This window comes from Cervus elaphus, chromosome X (genome assembly GCF_910594005.1).
Source record: "Cervus elaphus chromosome X, mCerEla1.1, whole genome shotgun sequence".
NCBI classification, from domain to species: Eukaryota; Metazoa; Chordata; class Mammalia; order Artiodactyla; family Cervidae; genus Cervus; species Cervus elaphus.
The window spans coordinates 167,419,024-167,443,930 of NC_057848.1; positions in this window are offsets into that span (position 1 = coordinate 167,419,024).

Below are 24,907 nucleotides of genomic sequence, written 5' to 3' on the forward strand. Positions count from 1 at the left end.
CTGGTGTGATATCATAAATAGAGGATGTGATATCATATGTAGTGCATATGATGTCATACATATAGTGGCTGTGATGTCATACATATACTGGGTTTGATAAAATTGACACATTGGGTGTGATGACACAGATACAGTGGGTGTGATGTCAGACATAGTGGCTGTGATATTACACAATGGTTGTGTTGTCATAACACTGTGTGATGCCATATAAAGTGGATATGTCATAAACATAGAGTGTGTGATGTCATAGATACAGTCATTGTGCGATGTCACACATATAGTGAATGTGATATCATACACAGTAGATGATATGTCATATATAGTGCGTGTGATGTCATGAATACAGTGCATGTGATGTCATAAATACTAAGGATTGTCATAAAGTGTGGATATGATGTCATGTATAGTGCATATGATGGCATACATATGCCAACTGTGATGTCTTACATAATTGGTGTGATGTCTTCAACACAGTGGGTGTGATGACATATACAGTGGATGTGACGGCAGATATAAAGGGTTTCAAGTCAGATATAGAGCTTGTGTTGTCATACACACACTGTGTGTGACATCATATATAGTGGATATGATGTCATAAACATAGTGGGTGTCATGACATACAAACAATGGTATGATGTCATCAAGAGTGGATGTGATGTCATATACAGTGCCTATGGTGTCATACATGCAGTGGGTGTGATTTCATACATACATACATAGGGTGTGATATCATCAATCAAGTGGGTGTGATTACACAGATACAGTGGGTGTGATGTCAGATACAGTGGTTGTGTTGTCATTCATACACCATTTGAGATGTCATATATACTGAATATGATGTCATAAACATAGTAGGTGTCCTGTCATAGATACAGTGGCTGTGATGTCACAAGTATAGTTTATGTGATGTCATATACAGTGGATGTGATGTCAAATACAGTGGGCGTGATGTCATGAATAGAGCGGACGTGATGTCATAAATACAGTCTTGTGATGTCATAAAGAGTGGGTGTGATGTCATATAGAATTCATATGATGTCATACATATAGTAGGTTTGATGTCACACATATAGTAGGTGTGGTATAATCAATACACTGTAAGTAATGACACAGCTACAGTGGATCGATGTCAGATATACTGTGTGTGATGACATGAATACAGTGGGTGTGATGTCATAGAGTGGTGTGATATCATAAAGAGTGGATGTGGTGTCATATGTAGTTCATATGATGTCATACATATTGTGGCTGTGATATCATACATACAATGGGGGTTATATGATCGATAATCTGGGTGTGATGACACAGATACAGTGGATGTGCTGTCAGATATACTGGGTGTGATGTGAGATATAGTAGCTTTGATGTCATGAATAGAGTGTTGTGATGTCATAAAGTGTGGATGTGATGTCATATATAGTGCATATTGTGCCATACATATAGTATGTGTGATGTCATACACACTGTGTGTGTTATATCATTGATACAGTGGGTGTGATCACACAGATACAGATATGGAGGGTGTGATGTCAGATATAGTGGTTGTATTGTCTTAACACAGTGCATTTGATGTCAAATATAGTGGATATGAATTCACAAACATAGTGTATGTGATGTTACAGATATAGGATATAGTGGCTGTGATGTCACAGGTATAGGGGATGAGATGTCATAAACTGTGGATGTAAAAAAAAAAACTGTGGATGTGATGTCATATATAGGAGATTTGATGTCATGAATACAGTGGCTGTGATGTCATAAATACTGAGGATTGATGTCATAAAGTGTGAATGTGATGTCATGTAGAGTGTGTATGATGTCATACATATGCCAAGTGTGATGACTTACATACTTGTTGTGATGTCATCGATACAGTGGGTGTGATGACACAGATACAGTGGATATGATGTCAAATATAGTGGGTGTGATGTCATAAAAATGGTGGTTTGATGTCATAAAGTGAGGATGTGATGTCTTATATAGTGCAAAAGATGTCGTACATATGCTGAGTGTGATGTCATACAAAGAGTGAGTGTGATGTTGTCAATACAGTGGGTGTGATGACACAGATTAGTGGCTGTGATGTCACATATATAGTGTATATGTTGCCCTACATACTGGATGTGGTTTCATATATAGAGGTTGTGATGTCATAAGTACAGTAGTGTGATGACATAAGGAGTGGATGTGATGTTATATATAGTGCATAATATGTCACACATATAGTGGGTGTGATGTCATACAAAAGTGGGTGTGATATCAGTGGAGAGGTTGTGATGACAAAGATACAGTGGGTGTGATGTCTGATACAGTGGGTGTGATGTCATGCCTGAAGTGGATGTGACATCATAAATACTGTGGTTTGGTACATATGCCAAGTGTGGTGTCACCAACACACAGTATTGTGATGTCATACGTAGTGGATATGATGTCATAAATATAGTGATATGATGTTACACGTATACTGGATGTGATATACATATAGTGGCTGTGATATCATCGATAGAGTGGGTGTGATGACACAGATACGGTGGACGTGAGGTCAGATATAGTGGATGTGATGTCAGATATAGTGGACTTGATGTCATAAAGAGTGGATGTGATGTCACATGTAGTGCATATGAAGTCATACATATAGTGGATGTGATATTATAAATAGTGAGTGAGTTATCATTGATACAATGGGTGTGATGACACAGATACAGTGGATGAGATGTTGATATAGTGGGTGTGAAGTCAGATATATTGGATGTGTTGCCATTAATATAGCGAGTGTGACGTCATATATACAGTGTGTGTGATATCATCGATAAAGTGGGTGTGATGACACAGATACAGTGGCTGTGAAGTCACATGTGTACTGGACGTGATGTCATAAATACAGTGGTGTGATGTCATACAGAGTGGATGCGCTGGCATGTGTAGTGCATATGATGTCATACATATAGTTGGTGTGCTGTCATACATACAGTGGGTGTGATATCATCAATACTGTGGGTGTGATGACACAGATACAGTAGATATGATCTCAGATATAGTGGGTCTGATGTCATGAGTACAGTGGATGTGGTGTCATAAATAGTGCTGTTTGATGTCATAAAGAGTGCATATGATGCCCTGTGTAGTGCAAACGATGTCATACATATGCCAAGTGTGATGTCAAAAATAGTGTGTGTGATGTCATCAATAGAGTGGGTGTGATGACACAGATACATTGGCTGTGATATCACATGTGTAGTGTACGTGATGTCCTATATAGTGAGTGTAAAGTCATTAATACAGTGTATGTGATGTCAAGAAACAGTGGTTGATGTCATAAAAAGTGGATGTGATGTCATATACAGTGCACATATTGTCATACATATACTGGGTGTGATGTCATACATACAGTGAGTGAGATAATATTGATACAGTGGGTGTGATGACACAGGTAGAGTAGATGTGATGTCAGAATTAGCAGGTGTGATGTCAGACATAGTGGTTGTGATGTCACGAACACAGTGTGTGTGATGTCATATATAGTGGATACGATGTCATAAACCTAGTGGTGTGATGCCATAGATACAGTGACTGTGATGTCACAAGTATACTGACTGTGATGTCATATATACTGGCTGTGATGTCATGAATACAGTGGATGTGATGTCATAAATAGAGTGGTGTGATGTCATAAAGAGTGGATTTGATGTCTTATATAGGGCATAGGATGTCACACACCTAGTGGGTATGATGTCATACATACAGTGGGTGTGATATCAATACAGTGGGTGTGATGACACAGATAAAGTGGATGTGATGTCAGATATAGTGGGTGTGATGTCAGATATAGTGGTTGTGTTGTCATTAACATAGCAGGTTTGATGTCATATATAGTGGATATGATTGCCTTTCAGTAAAGTTTCCTGAAAGTTTGAGCTGAGTCTCGTCTCTGCTCTGGACAGTGGAGGGGAGGGGTTCCGGGGTTAAGGGGAGTGACAGTGGACTGGTACCCTGAGTCGGTGCTGTGGTGCGGCCCTGGCAGGGTCTGAGAACAGTCTGTGTGGCCCCCTGGGCTGGATGGAGCTGGGAGACAGGGACTGTGGCTGGTTGGTGCCTCCAGGAACCTCCGGGAGCCCCCAGGAACAAGTGGATTTGATGTGTCAGAAGAATAGGTTTAGCAGGAAGGACACCAGGCTCCAGGATCCCTAGCAGCTCTATGGAGGCTCCAGGCACCCAGATGGTTCAGAGATCATGTGTGCCATCCCAAGGACCAGCCAGCCACAGAAAGGTCGTGTCATGAGGTCAAAGGCCGCTGTCAGGATTGTGGTGCAGGATTTCAGGGCTCGGGTGTTTGCCCACCTTCCAGAGATCAGTCTACCCCTGCTGGCCAATGGCAGCCAGCCCAGGTCTGGGCACCCAGGGGTGGTGGGGGCGGTGGTGTGATGTCCAAGGAAAGGAGGGTGGGCCAGCAAGAGTTCCACAGCCCCCTATCCTCAGAGGCGGGGAAAGGCTGGCAGCCCTGTCCTCCACCTTGAGTCCAGGGCAGGGTGGCCTGCTGAGAGTCACGGGCACCCCTCTCCCTGTCCTCCTCTTCGCACTAGTCCTGTGTTCTGGGAGCAGGCAGGAGGCAGGGTGCGGGGCTGTGAGAAGGTGGCTGCAGACAGGGGCCCGGAGATGGCCCCTTCCTGCCCAGAGGCTAATTCTGGGTCCGCAGCTCCCCCAGAGACCTCGGTGAACAGTGCATTCGCCAGGGTGGAGGCGCTACTGATCCAGGAGACACATTCTCGAGCGTGAGGCCGTCCTGCATGTGCCTGCATGTGTGTGTCCCGTGAGGTTGTGCTTTTACGTCCAGCGCCTGTGCGCTTGTGCGTGCCGCAATTTCCTGCAGCCAAGAGCTTGCCTTGTGGTGCTTATCGGGAAATTCCACCATCCACACTTCAAAATGGCTACCCTGAGCATGAGAAGCCTCAGCGGCAGTTCCCACGATGGCCGCCAGAAGGCACACGAGGACCACAATTGGACCTGGCCGCCTATCTTGGACGCCCTGGGCTCTTGCTGCCCAAACCCCGATGGCCTGGAGGAGCTGGGTGGTCCCACCGGCCTCCAGCTGACACAGGCCCCATGAACCCCAGTGTACCATCACCATAGTGCAGGTGGAGGCGGGAGAGAGGAAGGGAGCTGGGTGCCCACAAAGATCCAAAGGGGCTGTTTGGCGAGCTGCTCTGGTGGTCTCTGGACACAGGACGCAGGTCTTCAGAGCTGGCCACGGCCAGGACCCGTGGACACACAGGGAGGACAGCAGGAACCTTCAACCCCAAGGGTCCCTGGGCGGACATGCCTGCTTTGGGCGCCGGGGCTCCATGCAGAGGGAGCGACTTCATCGAGAGGTGGAGAAGGGAGATGGACTGGTTGGGTGGTCCAAGCTGCAGAGCAGTGGCGCCTATCCTTTTTCAGTGGTAGAAAGTGAGTAGAAGAGAACTGAGAGGATTACCCTGGTTACAAAGTTGTAGACCTATGCTTAAGCCTGTGACCAGTGTTACTTTGATCACAATATATACTGCTTCCAGTTTGTGGGTAGTTACTACTGCTAAGGCCTTGGTGAACCAGGTGGACATGGCTCTCAGGCAGTCGGTTAAGCCATGAGGGAGGGGTGCTCTTTAATTGTGCTATTTGTTATCTAACATCCTGCCTCCCAGATGCTTATGTGAGTGCACCAACAGTACTTTGTAGACTTCACAGCCACTATATATGACATCACATCCACTGTACCTGTGTCATCACGCCAACTGTATCGATATCACACCCATGGTATGTATGACATCACACCCACTATTGTATGACATCATATGCACTATATATGACATCACATCCACTATTTATGACACCAAACTACTGTGGATAAGACATCAAATCCACTTTATTCATGACATCACATCCACTACAGGTGACATCACATCCACTGTATATGAAAGAAAGTGAATTTGGTCAGTCCCGTCCGAATCTTTGAGACCCCATGGACTGTATGCTACCAGGCTCTTCCGTCCGTGGGATTTTCCAGGCAAGAATACTGCAGTGGGTTGCCATTTCCTCCTCCGGGAGATCTTCCTGACCCAGGGATTGAACCCGAGTCTCCCGCATTGTAGGCAAACGCATTATCATTTGAGCCACCAGGAAAGTCTAGACACTGTGTATGTGACATCATATCAAACATACAGGTGACATCATAGCCACTGTATCTATGACATCACACACACTATATTTACGACATCATATCCACTGTATATACCATCACACTCACTGTGTTTATGACAACAAAACTACTGGGTCTGACACCATTCTATATGTCATCACACACACAACATATGATATACACAGTGTATGAAACCGTACTCAGGATAACTACGATATAACACCCTCTGTATTTATGGTATCACACCCACTGTTTTAATCATCTCTAACCCACTATATTTATGACAAAATAGCCACTATGTGGCAACACTTCCATTGTATATGACATCACAAGCACTATACATGTAACATCACATGCACTGAATCAATGACATCACACCCACTGCATATATGACATTGCACTAAGCATACCTATGACATCACTTTCACTATACATGGCATCACATCAACTGTTTATGACATCAAGCAACTGTATTTATCACATCACATTCACTGTATTTATACCACGTCCACTATATATGACGTCATATCCAGTGGATCTGTGTAGTCACACCCACTGTATTGATAATATCACACCCACTGTATGGGTGACAGCTTATGCACTATATATGGCATCACATCCACCTTTTATGTTCTCACACCGCTGTATTGATGACATCACACCTCCTGTATTTAGGACAAAAGGCCACTGTAAATGACATCACATGCATTGTATATGACATCACATCCACTCTACATGTGACATCACAGCCACTGTATCTGTAACATCACACCCACTGTGTTTATGACATCACAACCATTATATCTGACATCACACACACTATATCTGACACCACATCAACTGTATGTGTCATCACACCCACTCTTTGTATGACATCATATGCTCTATATATGACATCACACCCACTATGTTTATGACAGCACAACCACTATATTTGACATCACATCCACTCTATCTGCTACTTCACACACACCATATCTATGATCACAGACACTGTACTGATGACATCACAACCACAGTATTTATGACATCTCATCCACTGTATGACATCACACACATTTATAACATCACACTCAGTATATATTTCCCATGCACTCCATCTGTGACATCACACCCACCATATCTATGATCAAACCCACTGCATCAATGACATCCCATCCACTCTATGTGACATCAATTCCAATGTATATGACATAACATTGTGTATATATGTGACATCACACCCACCATGTCTATGAGATCACAACCACTGTAACTATGGCGTCATACCCACTGTTATTAGGACGTCACACCCAGCATATTTGTGATGTTGCACCCACCATAACTATGATGTCACACACTCTATGTCATCACACCCACTGCATTGATGACATCATACCCACTCTATCTGCCATCACACCCACTCTATCTGTGACATCACAGCCACTCTATCAATGGCATCACACCCAATGTATGTGACATCATATCCACTGGATCTGATATCACTTCCACTCTACCTATGACATCACACCCCTGTGTTTATGACAAGACACCCACTACATGTGACATCACACTGACTCTAAATGACATCACACATACAACATATGATATCCTATCCACTACATATGAAATCAAGCCCAGTATATTTATGATATCACCCTAATGTATTTATGATACCACACCCACTGTATTTATGATGCCGCACCCACTATATGACATCATATATTCTATATATACCATCACATCCACTGTATAAGGCATAACCCCCACTCTTCTTGTGACATCACTCCCACTACATCTGACATCACATCCTGTCTGTCTTTGACTTCAAAACCACAATATCTATGAACACACCCAGTCTATTTGTGACATCACTCCCACTACATCTGACATCACATCCTGTCTGTCTTTGACTTCAAAACCACAATATCTATGAACACAACCACTATATCTGTGACATCACACCCACTCTATATGCGACATCACACCCACAACATTTGACATCGCTCCCACTCTATATGACATCACACACCAAACACAGGCTACCTTATCCACTACATATAACATCATGAACAGTCAATCTATGATATCCCAAAATTATATCTATGACATCACACAGACTGTATTGATGACAAAACATCAACTATATGTGATATTGCATCCACTGTATCTATGATTTCATCCACTATATGTGACATCACACCCACTATGTTTATGGCATCATATCCACTATATATGACATCACACACACTATGTGTATGAGAACAGAACCTCTTTATCTAACATCACATCAACTGTATCTCTGTCATGACACCCACTGAATCGATGATATCATACCCACTGTACATATGACATCACAGCCACATATATATGACATCACATGCAGTATATATGACATAACATCCATTCTTTATGAAATAATTCCTGTGTTTATGACTTCATATCCACGCTATTCATGACTTCACATCCTCGCTATTCATGACATCAGATCCACTATACCTGTGAATCACAGCCATTATATGTGTGTCATCACAACAACTATTGTAGGACATCATATTAATTATGTCTGGCATCACACACAATGTGTCTATGACATCACATCCACTATATCTGACAACACATCCACTATATCTGACATCATATCGATTGTATCTGTGTCATCACACCCACTGTATAAATGACATCACACCACTCTATTCATGACATCACACCCTTGTATATGATATCACTTTCACTGAATATGACATCACATCGACTATATATGTGACAGCCACTGTAACTGTGACATCTCTCCCATGATTATCACATCATATCCTCTATATATGACACCACACACACTCTGTGTATGAGAACACAACTATATCTGACATCACACCTACTATATCTGATATCACATCCTCTGTATCTGTGCCATCACACCCACTGTATTGATATCACACCCACTATATGTATGACAACATATGCACTATATATGGTATCATAATCATTCTCTATGATATCACAGCACTGTATTTGTGACATCATGAGACAGTCGATTCCTAGGCAGATTGATAAGAAGTCCAGGGGTCCCCAAGGAGAGCCAAGGAGAGAGAGGTCAGGAATTCTCAAGGAGGAAGAAAGGACAGACCTTTTTTATTTTTTTCCCCCACTTTCCCTCTACATTCCTTAGGCTTATATAACAATATTGTATGCTGCTTGAGGACAGTCTATGGAAAAATCCTTCTGACTAATCCTGTTATCTTCAAATGTTAATTATGGGGGTAGGTCTAGTGAGGTCTTTAAAACCTCCAGACATTCTTTGATTCATTTTAATAACTAATTTGTGAATATATAACTTCGTTGCTAACAGTAGCAAGGGGGTACTCTTTCTGCCCCCTTCTGATGCCTATATCAGAAGCTTTCTCTATCTCCTTTATACTTTAATAAAACTTTATTGCACAAAACCTCTGAGCGATCAAGCCTCATCTCTGGAGGCTTAGAATCCCGGCATCTTTTCGTAGTTCAGCAACAACCATTCCATCGCATCCACTGTATTCATGACATCACACCCTCAATATATGACATCAAGTCCATTGTATGATATCACACCCACTATACATGTCACATCACAGCCACTGCATCTATGACTTCACAACCACTATGTTTAGGACATGATGTCCACTATATGCCGTCTGACACACTGTAAGTATGACAACACAGCCACTATGTGTGACATCTCACCCACTGTATCTGACAACAATCCATTGTATCTTTGTCATCATACCCATTCTGTTGATGATGTCAAACCCACTCTATATATGACATCTGTCTGGTGTATGCATGACACCACATGCACTATACATGACATCACATTCAATCTTGACAACATCAAAACACAGTATTTATGACATCACACCCACTATATAGGACATCACATCCACTGTACCTGTGTCATCACGCCAACTGTATCAATGTCACACCCACTGGATGTATGACATCACACCCACTATTGTATGGCATCATATGCACTATATATGACATCCCTTCCACACTTTGTGACAGCAAACTACTGTAGTTAGGACATCAAATCCACTGTATTCATGACATCACATCCACTACAGGTGACATCACATCCACTGTATATGAACGAAAGTGAATTTGGTCAGTCCCGTCCGAATCTTAGAGACCCCATGGACTGTATCCTACCAGGCCCTTCCGTCCGTGGGATTTTCCAGGCAAGATTACTGGAGTGGGTTGCCATTTCCTCCTCCGGGAGATCTTCCTGACCCAGGGATTGAACCCGAGTCTCCCGCATTCTAGGCAAACGCTTTATCATCTGAGCCACCAGGAAAGTCTAGACACTGTGTATAAGACGTCACATCAAACATACAGGTGACATCATAGCCACTGTATCTATGACATCACACACACTATATTTATGACATCATATCCACTGTATATACCATCACACTCACTGTGTTTATGACAACAAAACCACTGGATCTGACACCATTCTATATGTTATCACACACACAACATATGATATACACAGCGTATGAAACCATGCCCAGGATAACTATGATATAACACCCTCTCTATTTATGATATCACACCCACTCTTTTAATCACCTCTAACCCACTATATTTATGACAAAATAGCCACTATGTGGCAACACTTCCATTGTATATGACATCACAACCACTATACATGTGACATCACATGCACTGTATCAAATATCACACCCACTGCATATATGACATCGCACTAAGCATACCTATGACATCACTTTCACTATACATGACATCACATCAACTGTTTATGACATCTAGCAACTGTATTTATCACATCCCATTCACTGTATTTATACCACATCCACTATATATGACGTCATATCCAGTGGATCTGTGTCATCACACCCACTGTATTGATAATATCACACCCACTGTATGGGTGACATCTTATGCACTATATATGGCATCACATCCACTTTTTATGTTCTCACACCGCTGTATTGATGACATCACACCTCCTGTATTTAGGACAAAAGGCCACTATAAATGACATCACATGCATTGCATATGACATCACATCCACTCTACATGTGACATCACAGCCACTGTATCTGTGACATCACACCCACTGTGTTTTTGACATCACAACCATTATATCTGACATCACACACACTATATCTGACACCACATCAACTGTATGTGTCATCACACCCACTCTTTGTATGACATCATATGCTCTATATATGACATCACACCCACTATGTTTATGACAACACAACCACTATATTTGACATCACATCCACTCTATCTGCTACTTCACACACACCATATCTATGATCACAGACACTGTACTGATGACATCACAACCACAGTATTTATGACATCTCGTCCACTGTATGACATCACACACATTTATAACATCACACTCACTATATATTTCCCATGCACTCCATCTGTGACATCACACCCACCATATCTATGATCAAACACACTGCCTCAATGACATCCCATCCACTCTATGTGACATCAATTCCAATGTATATGACATAACATTGTGTATATATGTGACATCACACCCACCATGTCTATGAGATCACAACCACTGTAACTATGGTGTCATACCCACTGTTATTAGGACGTCACACCCAGCATATTTGTGATGTTGCACCTACCATAACTATGATGTCACACACTCTATGTCATCACACCCACTGCATTGATGACATCATACCCGCTCTATCTGCCATCACACCCACTCTATCTGTGACATCACAGCCACTCTATCAATGGCATCACACCCAATGTATGTGACATCATATCCACTGCATCTGATATCACTTCCACTCTACCTATGACATCACACCCCTGTGTTTATGACAAGACACCCACTACATGTGACATCACACTGACTCTAAATGACATCACACATACAACATATGATATCCTATCCACTACATATGAAATCAAGCCCAGTATATTTATGATATCACCCTAATGTATTTATGATACCACACCCACTGTATTTATGATGCCACACCCACTATATGACATCATACATTCTATATATACCATCACATCCACTGTATAAGGCATAACCCCCACTCTTCTTGTGACATCACTCCCACTACATCTGACATCACATCCTGTCTGTCTTTGACTTCAAAACCACAATATCTATGAACACAACCACTATATCTGTGACATCACACCCACTCTATTTGTGACATCACACCCACAACATTTGACATCGCTCCCACTCTATATGACATCACACACCAAACACAGGCTACCTTATCCACTACATATAACATCATGAACAGTCAATCTATGATATCCCAAAATTATATCTATGACATCACACAGACTGTATTGATGACAAAACATCAACTATATGTGATATTGCATCCACTGTATCTATGATTTCATCCACTATATGTGACATCACACCCACTATGTTTATGGCATCATATCCACTATATATGACATCACACACACTATGTGTATGAGAACAGAACCTCTTTATCTAACATCACATCTACTGTATCTCTGTCATGACACCCACTGAATCGATGATATCATACCCACTGTACATATGACATCACAGCCACATATATATGACATCACATGCAGTATATATGACATAACATCCATTCTTTATGAAATAATTCCTGTGTTTATGACTTCATATCCACGCTATTCATGACTTCACATCCTCGCTATTCATGACATCAGATCCATTATACCTGTGAATCTCAGCCATTATATGTGTGTCATCACAACAACTATTGTAGGACATCATATTAATTATATCTGGCATCACACACAATGTGTCTATGACATCACATCCACTATATCTGACAACACATCCACTATATCTGATATCATATCGATTGTATCTGTGTCATCACACCCACTGTATAAATGACATCACACCACTCTATTCATGACATCACACCCTTGTATATGATATCACTTTCACTGAATATGACATCACATCGACTATATACGTGACAGCCACTGTAACTGTGACATCTCTCCCATGATTATCACATCATATCCTCTATATATGACACCACACACACTCTGTGTATGAGAACACAACTATATCTGACATCACACCTACTATATCTGATATCACATCCTCTGTATCTGTGCCATCACACCCACTGTATTGATATCACACCCACTATATGTATGACAACATATGCACTATATATGGTATCATAATCATTCTCTATGATATCACAGCACTGTATTTGTGACATCATGAGACAGTCGATTCCTAGGCAGATTGATAAGAAGTCCAGGGGTCCCCAAGGAGAGCCAAGGAGAGAGAGGTCTGGAATTCTCAAGGAGGAAGAAAGGACAGACCTTTTTTATTTTTTTCCCCCACTTTCCCTCTACATTCCTTAGGCTTATATAACAATATTGTATGCTGCTTGAGGACAGTCTATGGAAAAATCCTTCTGACTAATCCTGTTATCTTCAAATGTTAATTATGGGGGTAGGTCTAGTGAGGTCTTTAAAACCTCCAGACATTCTTTGATTAATTTTAATAACTAATTTGTGAATATATAACTTCGTTGCTAACAGTAGCAAGGGGGTACTCTTTCTGCCCCCTTCTGATGCCTATATCAGAAGCTTTCTCTATCTCCTTTATACTTTAATAAAACTTTATTACACAAAACCTCTGAGCGATCAAGCCTCATCTCTGGAGGCTTAGAATCCCGGCATCTTTTCGTGGTTCAGCAACAACCATTCCATCGCATCCACTGTATTCATGACATCACACCCTCAATATATGACATCAAGTCCATTGTATGATATCACACCCACTATACATGTCACATCACAGCCACTGCCTCTATGACTTCACAACCACTATGTTGAGGACATGATGTCCACTATATGTGCCGTCTCACACACTGTGAGTATGACAACACAGCCACTATGTGTGACATCTCACCCACTGTATCTGACACCAATCCATTGTATCTTTGTCATCATACCCATTCTGTTGATGATGTCAAACCCACTCTATATATGACATCTGTCTGGTGTATGCATGACACCACATGCACTATACATGACATCACATTCAATCTTGACAACATCAAAACACAGTATTTATGACATCACACCCACTATATAGGACATCACATCCACTGTACCTGTGTCATCACCCCAACTGTATCGATGTCACACCCACTGGATGTATGACATCACACCCACTATTGTATGGCATCATATGCACTATATATGACATCCCATCCACACTTTGTGACAGCAAACTACTGTAGTTAGGACATCAAATCCACTGTATTCATGACATCACATCCACTACAGGTGACATCACATCCACTGTATATGAAAGAAAGTGAATTTGGTCAGTCCCGTCCGAATCTTTGAGACCCCATGGACTGTATCCTACCAGGCCCTTCCGTCCGTGGGATTTTCCAGGCAAGATTACTGGAGTGCGTTGCCATTTCCTCCTCCGGGAGATCTTCCTGACCCAGGGATTGAACCCGAGTCTCCCGCATTCTAGGCAAACGCTTTATCATCTGAGCCACCAGGAAAGTCTAGACACTGTGTATAAGACGTCACATCAAACATACAGGTGACATCATAGCCACTGTATCTATTACATCACACACACTATATTTATGACATCATATCCACTGTATATACCATCACACTCACTGTGTTTATGACAACAAAACCACTGGATCTGACACCATTCTATATATCATCACACATGCAACATATGATATACACAGCGTATGAAACCATGCCCAGGATAACTATGATATAACACCCTCTCTATTTATGATATCACACCCACTGTTTTAATCACCTCTAACCCACTATATTTATGACAAAATAGCCACTATGTGGCAACACTTCCATTGTATATGACATCACAACCACTATACATGTGACATCACATGCACTGTATCAAACATCACACCCACTGCATATATGACATTGCACTAAGCATACCTATGACATCACTTTCACTATACATGGCATCACATCAACTGTTTATGACATCAAGCAACTGTATTTATCACATCCCAATCACTGTATTTATACCACATCCACTATATATGACGTCATATCCAGTGGATCTGTGTCATCACACCCACTGTATTGATAATATCACACCCACTGTATGGGTGACAGCTTATGCACTATATATGGCATCACATCCACCTTTTATGTTCTCACACCGCTGTATTGATGACATCACACCTCCTGTATTTAGGACAAAAGGCCACTGTAAATGACATCACATGCATTGTATATGACATCACATCCACTCTACATGTGACATCACAGCCACTGTATCTGTAACATCACACCCACTGTGTTTATGACATCACAACCATTATATCTGACATCACACACACTATATCTGACACCACATCAACTGTATGTGTCATCACACCCACTCTTTGTATGACATCATATGCTCTATATATGACATCACACCCACTATGTTTATGACAGCACAACCACTATATTTGACATCACATCCACTCTATCTGCTACTTCACACACACCATATCTATGATCACAGACACTGTACTGATGACATCACAACCACAGTATTTATGACATCTCATCCACTGTATGACATCACACACATTTATAACATCACACTCAGTATATATTTCCCATGCACTCCATCTGTGACATCACACCCACCATATCTATGATCAAACCCACTGCATCAATGACATCCCATCCACTCTATGTGACATCAATTCCAATGTATATGACATAACATTGTGTATATATGTGACATCACACCCACCATGTCTATGAGATCACAACCACTGTAACTGTGGCGTCATACCCACTGTTATTAGGACGTCACACCCAGCATATTTGTGATGTTGCACCCACCATAACTATGATGTCACACACTCTATGTCATCACACCCACTGCATTGATGACATCATACCCACTCTATCTGCCATCACACCCACTCTATCTGTGACATCACAGCCACTCTATCAATGGCATCACACCCAATGTATGTGACATCATATCCACTGCATCTGATATCACTTCCACTCTACCTATGACATCACACCCCTGTGTTTATGACAAGACACCCACTACATGTGACATCACACTGACTCTAAATGACATCACACATACAACATATGATATCCTATCCACTACATATGAAATCAAGCCCAGTATATTTATGATATCACCCTAATGTATTTATGATACAACACCCACTGTATTTATGATGCCGCACCCACTATATGACATCATATATTCTATATATACCATCACATCCACTGTATAAGGCATAACCCCCACTCTTCTTGTGACATCACTCCCACTACATCTGACATCACATCCTGTCTGTCTTTGACTTCAAAACCACAATATCTATGAACACAACCACTATATCTGTGACATCACACCCACTCTATTTGTGACATCACACCCACAACCTTTGACATCGCTCCCACTCTATATGACATCACACACCAAACACAGGCTACCTTATCCACTACATATAACATCATGAACAGTCAATCTATGATATCCCAAAATTATATCTATGACATCACACAGACTGTATTGATGACAAAACATCAACTATATGTGATATTGCATCCACTGTATCTATGATTTCATCCACTATATGTGACATCACACCCACTATGTTTATGGCATCATATCCACTATATATGACATCACACACACTATGTGTATGAGAACAGAACCTCTTTATCTAACATCACGTCTACTGTATCTCTGTCATGACACCCACTGAATCGATGATATCATACCCACTGTACATATGACATCACAGCCACATATATATGACATGACATGCAGTATATATGACATAACATCCATTCTTTATGAAATCATTCCTGTATTTATGACTTCATATCCACGCTATTCATGACTTCACATCCTCGCTATTCATGACATCAGATCCACTATACCTGTGAATCACAGCCCTTATATGTGTGTCCTCACAACTATTGTAGGACATCATATTCATTATATCTGACATCACACACAATGTGTCTATGACAACGCAGCCACTATATCTGACATCACATCCACTATATCTGACATCATATCGACTGTATCTGTGTCATCACACCCACTGTATAAATGACATCACAACACTCTATTCATGACATCACACCCTTGTATATGATATCACTTCCACTGATTATGACATCACATCGACTATATATGTGAAAGCCACTGTAACTGTGACATCACTCCCATGATTATCACATCATATCCTCTATATATGACAACACACACTCTGTCTTTGAGAACACAACTATATCTGACATCACAACTACTATATCTGATATCACATCCTCTGTATCTGTGTCATCACACCCACTGTATTGATATCACACCCACTATATGTATGACAACGTATGCAGTATATATGGTATCATATTCTTTCTCTATGTAATCACACCAATGTATTTGTGACATCATGAGAGAGTCGATTCCTAGGCAGATTGATAAGAAGTCCAGGGGTCCCCAAGGAGATCCAAGGAGAGAGAGGTCTGGAATTCTCAAGGAGGAAGAAAGGACAGACCTTTTTTTTTTTTCCCTCTTTCCCTCTACATTCCTTAGGCTTATATAACAATAAAGTATGCTGCTTGCGGACAGTCTATGGAAAAAACCTTCTGACTAATCCTGTTATTTTCAAATGTTAATTATGGGGGTAGGTCTAGTGAGATCTTTAAAACCTCCAAACATTCTTTTTATTCATTTTAATAACTAATTTGAGAGTATATAACTTCGTTGCTAACAGTAGCAAGGAGGTACCCTTTCTGCCCCCTTCTGATGCCTATATCAGAAGCTTTCTCTATCTCCTTTATACTTTAATAAAACTTTATTACACAAAACCTCTGAGCGATCAAGCCTCATCTCTGGAGGCTTAGAATCCCGGCATCTTTTCGTGGTTCAGCAACAACCATTCTATCGCATCCACTGTATTCATGACATCACAACCTCAATATATGACATCAAGACCATTGTATGATATCACACCCACTATACATGTCACATCACAGCCACTGCATCTATGACTTCACAACCACTATGTTTAGGACATGATGTCCACTATATGCCGTCTCACACTGTGAGTATGACAACACAGCCACTATGTGTGACATCTCACCCACTGTATCTGACACCAATCCATTGTATCTTTGTCATCATACCCATTCTGTTGAGGACGTCAAACCCACTCTATATATGACATCAGTCTGGTGTATGCATGACACCACATGCACTATACATGACATCACATTCAATCTTGACAACATCAAAACACAGTATTTATGACATCACACCCACTAAACATGACATCACATCCACTGTACCTGTGTCATCATGCCAACTGTATTGATGTCACACCCACTGGATGTATGACATCACACCCACTATTGTATGGCATCATATGCACTATATATGACATCCCATCCACACTTTGTGTCAGCAAACTACTGTAGTTAGGACATCAAATCCACTGTATTCATGACATCACATCCACTACAGGTGACATCACATCCACTGTATATGAAAGAAAGTGAATTTGGTCAGTCCCGTCCGAATCTTTGAGACCCCATGGACTGTATCCTACCAGGCTCTTCCGTCCGTGGGATTTTCCAGGCAAGAATACTGGAGTGCGTTGCCATTTCCTCCTCCGGGAGATCTTCCTGACCCAGGGACTGAACCCGAGTCTCCCGCATTGTAGGGAAACGCTTTATCATCTGAGCCACCAGGAAAGTCTAGACACTGTGTATATGACGTCACATCAAACATACAGGTGACATCATAGGCACTGTATCTATTACATCACACACACTATATTTATGACATCATATCCACTGTATATACCATCACACTCACTGTGTTTATGACAACAAAACCACTGGATCTGACACCATTCTATATGTCATCACATACACAAAATATGATATACACAGCGTATGAAACCATGCCCAGGATAACTATGATATAACACCCTCTCTATTTATGATATCACACCCACTGTTTCAATCACCTCTAACCCACTATATTCATGACAAAATAGCCACTATGTGGCAACACTTCCATTGTATATGACATCACAACCACTATACATGTGACATCACATGCACTGTATCAAACATCACACCCACTGCATATATGACATCGCACTAAGCATACCTATGACATCACTTTCACTATACATGACATCACATCAACTGTTTATGACATAAAGCAACTGTATTTATCACATCCCATTCACTGTATTTATACCACGTCCACTATATATGACGTCATATCCAGTGGATCTGTGTCATCACACCCACTGTATTGGTAATATCACACCCACTGTATGGGTGACATCTTATGCACTATATATGGCATCACATCCACTTTTTATGTTCTCACACTGCTGTATTGATGACATCACACCTCCTGTATTTAGGACAAAAGGCCACTATAAATGACATCACATGCATTGTATATGACATCACATCCACTCTACATGTGACATCACAGCCACTGTATCTGTAACATCACACCCACTGTGTTTATGACATCACAAACATTATATCTGACATCACACACACTATATCTGACACCACATCAACTGTATGTGTCATCACACCCACTCTTTGTATGACATCATATGCTCTATATATGACATCACACCCACTATGTTTATGACAACACAACCACTATATTTGACATCACATCCACTCTATCTGCTACTTCAGACACACCGTATCTATGATCACAGACACTGTACTGATGACATCACAACCACAGTATTTATGACATCTCGTCCACTGTATGACATCACACACATTTATAACATCACACTCACTATATATTTCCCATGCACTCCATCTGTGACATCACACCCACCATATCTATGATCAAACCCACTGCCTCAATGACATCCCCTCCACTCTATGTGACATCAATTCCAATGTATATGACATAACATTGTGTATATATGTGACATCACACCCACCATGTCTATGAGATCACAACCACTGTAACTGTGGCGTCATACCCACTGTTAGTAGGACGTCACACCCAGCATATTTCTGATGTTACACCAGCCATAACTATGATGTCACACACTCTATGTCATCACACCCACTGCATTGATGACATCATACCCACTCTATCTGTGACATCACAGCCACTCTATCAATGGCATCACACCCAATGTATGTGACATCATATCCACTGGATGTGATATCACTTCCACTCTACCTATGACATCACACCCCTGTTTTTATGACAAGACACCCACTACATGTGACATCACACTGACTCTAAATGACATCACACATACAACATATGATATCCTACCCACTACATATGAAATCAAGCCCAGTATATTTACGATATCACCCTAATGTATTTATGATACTGCACCCACTGTATTTATGATGACACACCCACTATATGACATCATACATTCTATATATACCATCACATCCACTGTATAAGGCATAACCCCCACTCTTCTTGTGACATCACTCCCACTACATCTGACATCACATCCTGTCTGTCTTTGACTTCAAAATCACAATATCTATGAACACAACCACTATATCTGTGACATCACACCCACTCTATTTGTGACATCACACCCACAACATTTGACATCGCTCTCAATCTATATGACATCACACACCAAACACAGGCTACGTTATCCACTACATATAATATCATGAACAGTCAATCTATGATATCCCAAAATTATATCTATGACATCACACAGACTGTATTGATGACAAAACATCAACTATATGTGATATTGCATCCACTGTATCTATGATTTCATCCACTATATGTGACATCACACCCACTATGTTTATGGCATCATATCCACTATATATGACATCACACACACTATGTGTATGAGAACAGAACCTCTTTATCTAACATCACATCTACTGTATCTCTGTCATGACACCCACTGAATCGATGATATCATACCCACTGTACATATGACATCACAGCCACATATATATGACATCACATGCAGTATATATGACATAACATCCATTCTTTATGAAATCATTCCTGTGTTTATGACTTCATATCCACACTATTCATGACTTCACATCCTCGCTATTCATGACATCAGATCCACTATACCTGTGAATCACAGCCATTAGATGTGTGTCATCACAACTATTTTAGGACATCATATTCATTATATCTGACATCACACACAATGTGTCTATGACAACACAGCCACTATATCTGACATCACATCCACTATATCTGACATCATATCGTCTGTATCTGTGTCATCACACCCACTGTATAAATGACATCACACCACTCTATTCATGACATCACACCCTTGTATACGATATCACTTCCACTGATTATGACATCACATCGACTATATATGTGACAGCCACTGTAACTGTGACATCACTCCCATGATTATCACATCATATCCTCTATATATGACACCACACAAACTCTGTCTATGAGAACATACCTATATCTGACATCACACCTACTATATCTGATATCACATCCTCTGTATCTGTGTCATCACACCCACTGTATTGATATCACACCCACTAAATGTATGACAACATATGCACTATATATGGTATCATATTCATTCTCTATGATATCACAGCACTGTATTTGTGACATCATGAGACAGTCGATTCCTAGGCAGATTGATAAGAAGTCCAGGGGTCCCCAAGGAGAGCCAAGGAGAGAGAGGTCTGGAATTCTCAAGGAGGAAGAAAGGACAGACCTTTTTTTTTCCCCCCACTTTCCCTCTACATTCCTTAGGCTTATATAACAATAAAGTATGCTGCTTGAGGACAGTCTCTGGAAAAAACCTTCTGACTAATCCTGTTATCTTCAAATGTGAATTATGGGGGTAGGTCTAGTGAGATCTTTAAAACTTCCAGACATTCTTTTGATTCATTTTAATAACTAATTTGAGAGTATATAACTTCGTTGCTAACAGTAGCAAGGAGGTACTCTTTCTGCCCCCTTCTGATGCCTATATCAGAAGCTTTCTCTATCTCCTTTATACTTTAATAAAACTGTATTACACAAAACCTCTGAGCGATCAAGCCTCATCTCTGGAGGCTTAGAATCCCGGCATCTTTTCGTGGTTCAGCAACAACCATTCTATCGCATCCACTGTATTCATGACATCACACCCTCAATATATAACATCAAGTCCATTGTATGATATCACACCCACTATACATGTCACATCACAGCCACTGCATCTATGACTTCACAACCACTATGTTTAGGACATGATGTCCACTATATGCCGTCTCACACACTGTGAGTATGACAACACAGCCACTATGTGTGACATCTCACCCACTGTATCTGACACCAATCCATTATATCTTTGTCATCATACCCATTCTGTTGATGATGTCAAACCCACTCTATATATGACATCAGTCTGGTGTATGCATGACACCACATGCATTATACATGACATCACATTCAATCTTCACAACATCAAAACACAGTATTTATGACATCACACCCACTATATATGACATCACATCCACTGTACCTGTGTCATCATGCCAACTGTATCGATGTCACACCCACTGGATATATGACATCACACCCACTATTGTATGGCATCATATGCACTATATATGACATAACATTGTGTATATATGTGACATCACACCCACCATGTCTATGAGATCACAACCACTGTAACTGTGGCGTCATACCCACTGTTAGTAGGACGTCACACCCAGCATAATTGTGATGTTGCACCCACCATAACTATGATGTCACACACTCTATGTCATCACACCCACTGCATTGATGACAATATACCCACTCTATCTGCCATCACAGCCACTCTATCTGTGACATCACAGCCACTCTATCAATGGCATCACACCCAATGTATGTGACATCATATCCACTGGATCTGATATCACTTCCACTCTACCTATGACATCACACCCCTGTGTTTATGACAAGACACCCACTACATGTGACATCACACTGACTCTAAATGACATCACACATACAACATATGATATCCTATCCACTACATATGAAATCAAGCCCAGTATATTTACGATATCACCCTAATGTATTTATGATACCGCACCCACTGTATTTATGATGCCACACCCACTATATGACATCATACATTCTATATATACCATCACATCCACTGTATAAGGCATAACCCCCACTCTTCTTGTGACATCACTCCCACTACATCTGACATCACATCCTGTCTTTGACTTCAAAACCACAATATCTATGAACAAAAACACTATATCTGTGACATCACACCCACCCTATTTGTGACATCACACCCACAACATTTGACATCGCTCTCAATCTATATGACATCACACACCAAACACAGGCTACCTTATCCACTACATATAATATCATGAACAGTCAATCTATGATATCCCAAAATTATATCTATGACATCACACAGACTGTATTGATGACAAAACATCAACTATATGTGATATTGCATCCACTGTATCTATGATTTCATCCACTATATGTGACATCACACCCACTATGTTTATGGCATCATATCCACTATATATGACATCACACACACTATGTGCATGAGAACAGAACCTCTTTATCTAACATCACATCTACTGTATCTCTGTCATGACACCCACTGAATCGATGATATCATACCCACTGTACATATGACATCACAGCCACATATATATGACATCACATGCAGTATATATGACATAACATCCATTCTTTATGAAATAATTCCTGTGTTTATGACTTCATATCCACGCTATTCATGACTTCACATCCTCGCTATTCATGACATCAGATCCACTATACCTGTGAATCACAGCCATTATATGTGTGTCATCACAACTACTGTAGGACATCATATTCATTATATCTGACATCACACACAATGTGTCTATGAGAACACAGCCACTATATCTGACAGCACATCCACTATATCTGACATCATATCGACTGTATCTGTGTCATCACACCCACTGTATAAATGACATCACACCACTCTATTCATGACATCACACCCTTTTATATGATATCACTTCCACTGAATATGACATCACCTCGACTATATATGTGACAGCTACTGTAACTGTGACATCACTCCCATGATTATCACATCATATCCTCTAAATATGACACCACACACACTCTGTCTATGAGAACACACCTATATCTGACATCACACCTACTATATCTGATATCACATCCTCTGTATCTGTGTCATCACACCCACTGTATTGATATCACACCCTATATGTATGACAACATATGCACTATATATGGTATCATATTCATTCTCAATGATATCACACCACTTTATTTGTGACATCATGAGAGAGTCAATTCCTAGGCAGATTGATAAGAAGTCCAGGGGTCCCCAAGGAGATCCAAGGAGAGAGAGGTCTGGAATTCTCAACGAGGAAGAAAGGACAGACCATTTTTTTCCCCCACTTTCCCTCTACATTCCTTAGGCTTACATAACAATAATGTATGCTGCTTGAGGACAGTCTCTGGAAAAAACCTTCTGACTAATCCTGTTATCTTCAAATGTTAATTATGGGGGTGGGCCTAGTGAGGTTTTTAAAACCTCCAGATATTCTTTTGATTCATTTTAATAACTAATTTGAGAGTAGATAACTTCGTTGCTAACAGTAGCAAGTGGGTACTCTTTCTGACCCCTTCTGATGCCT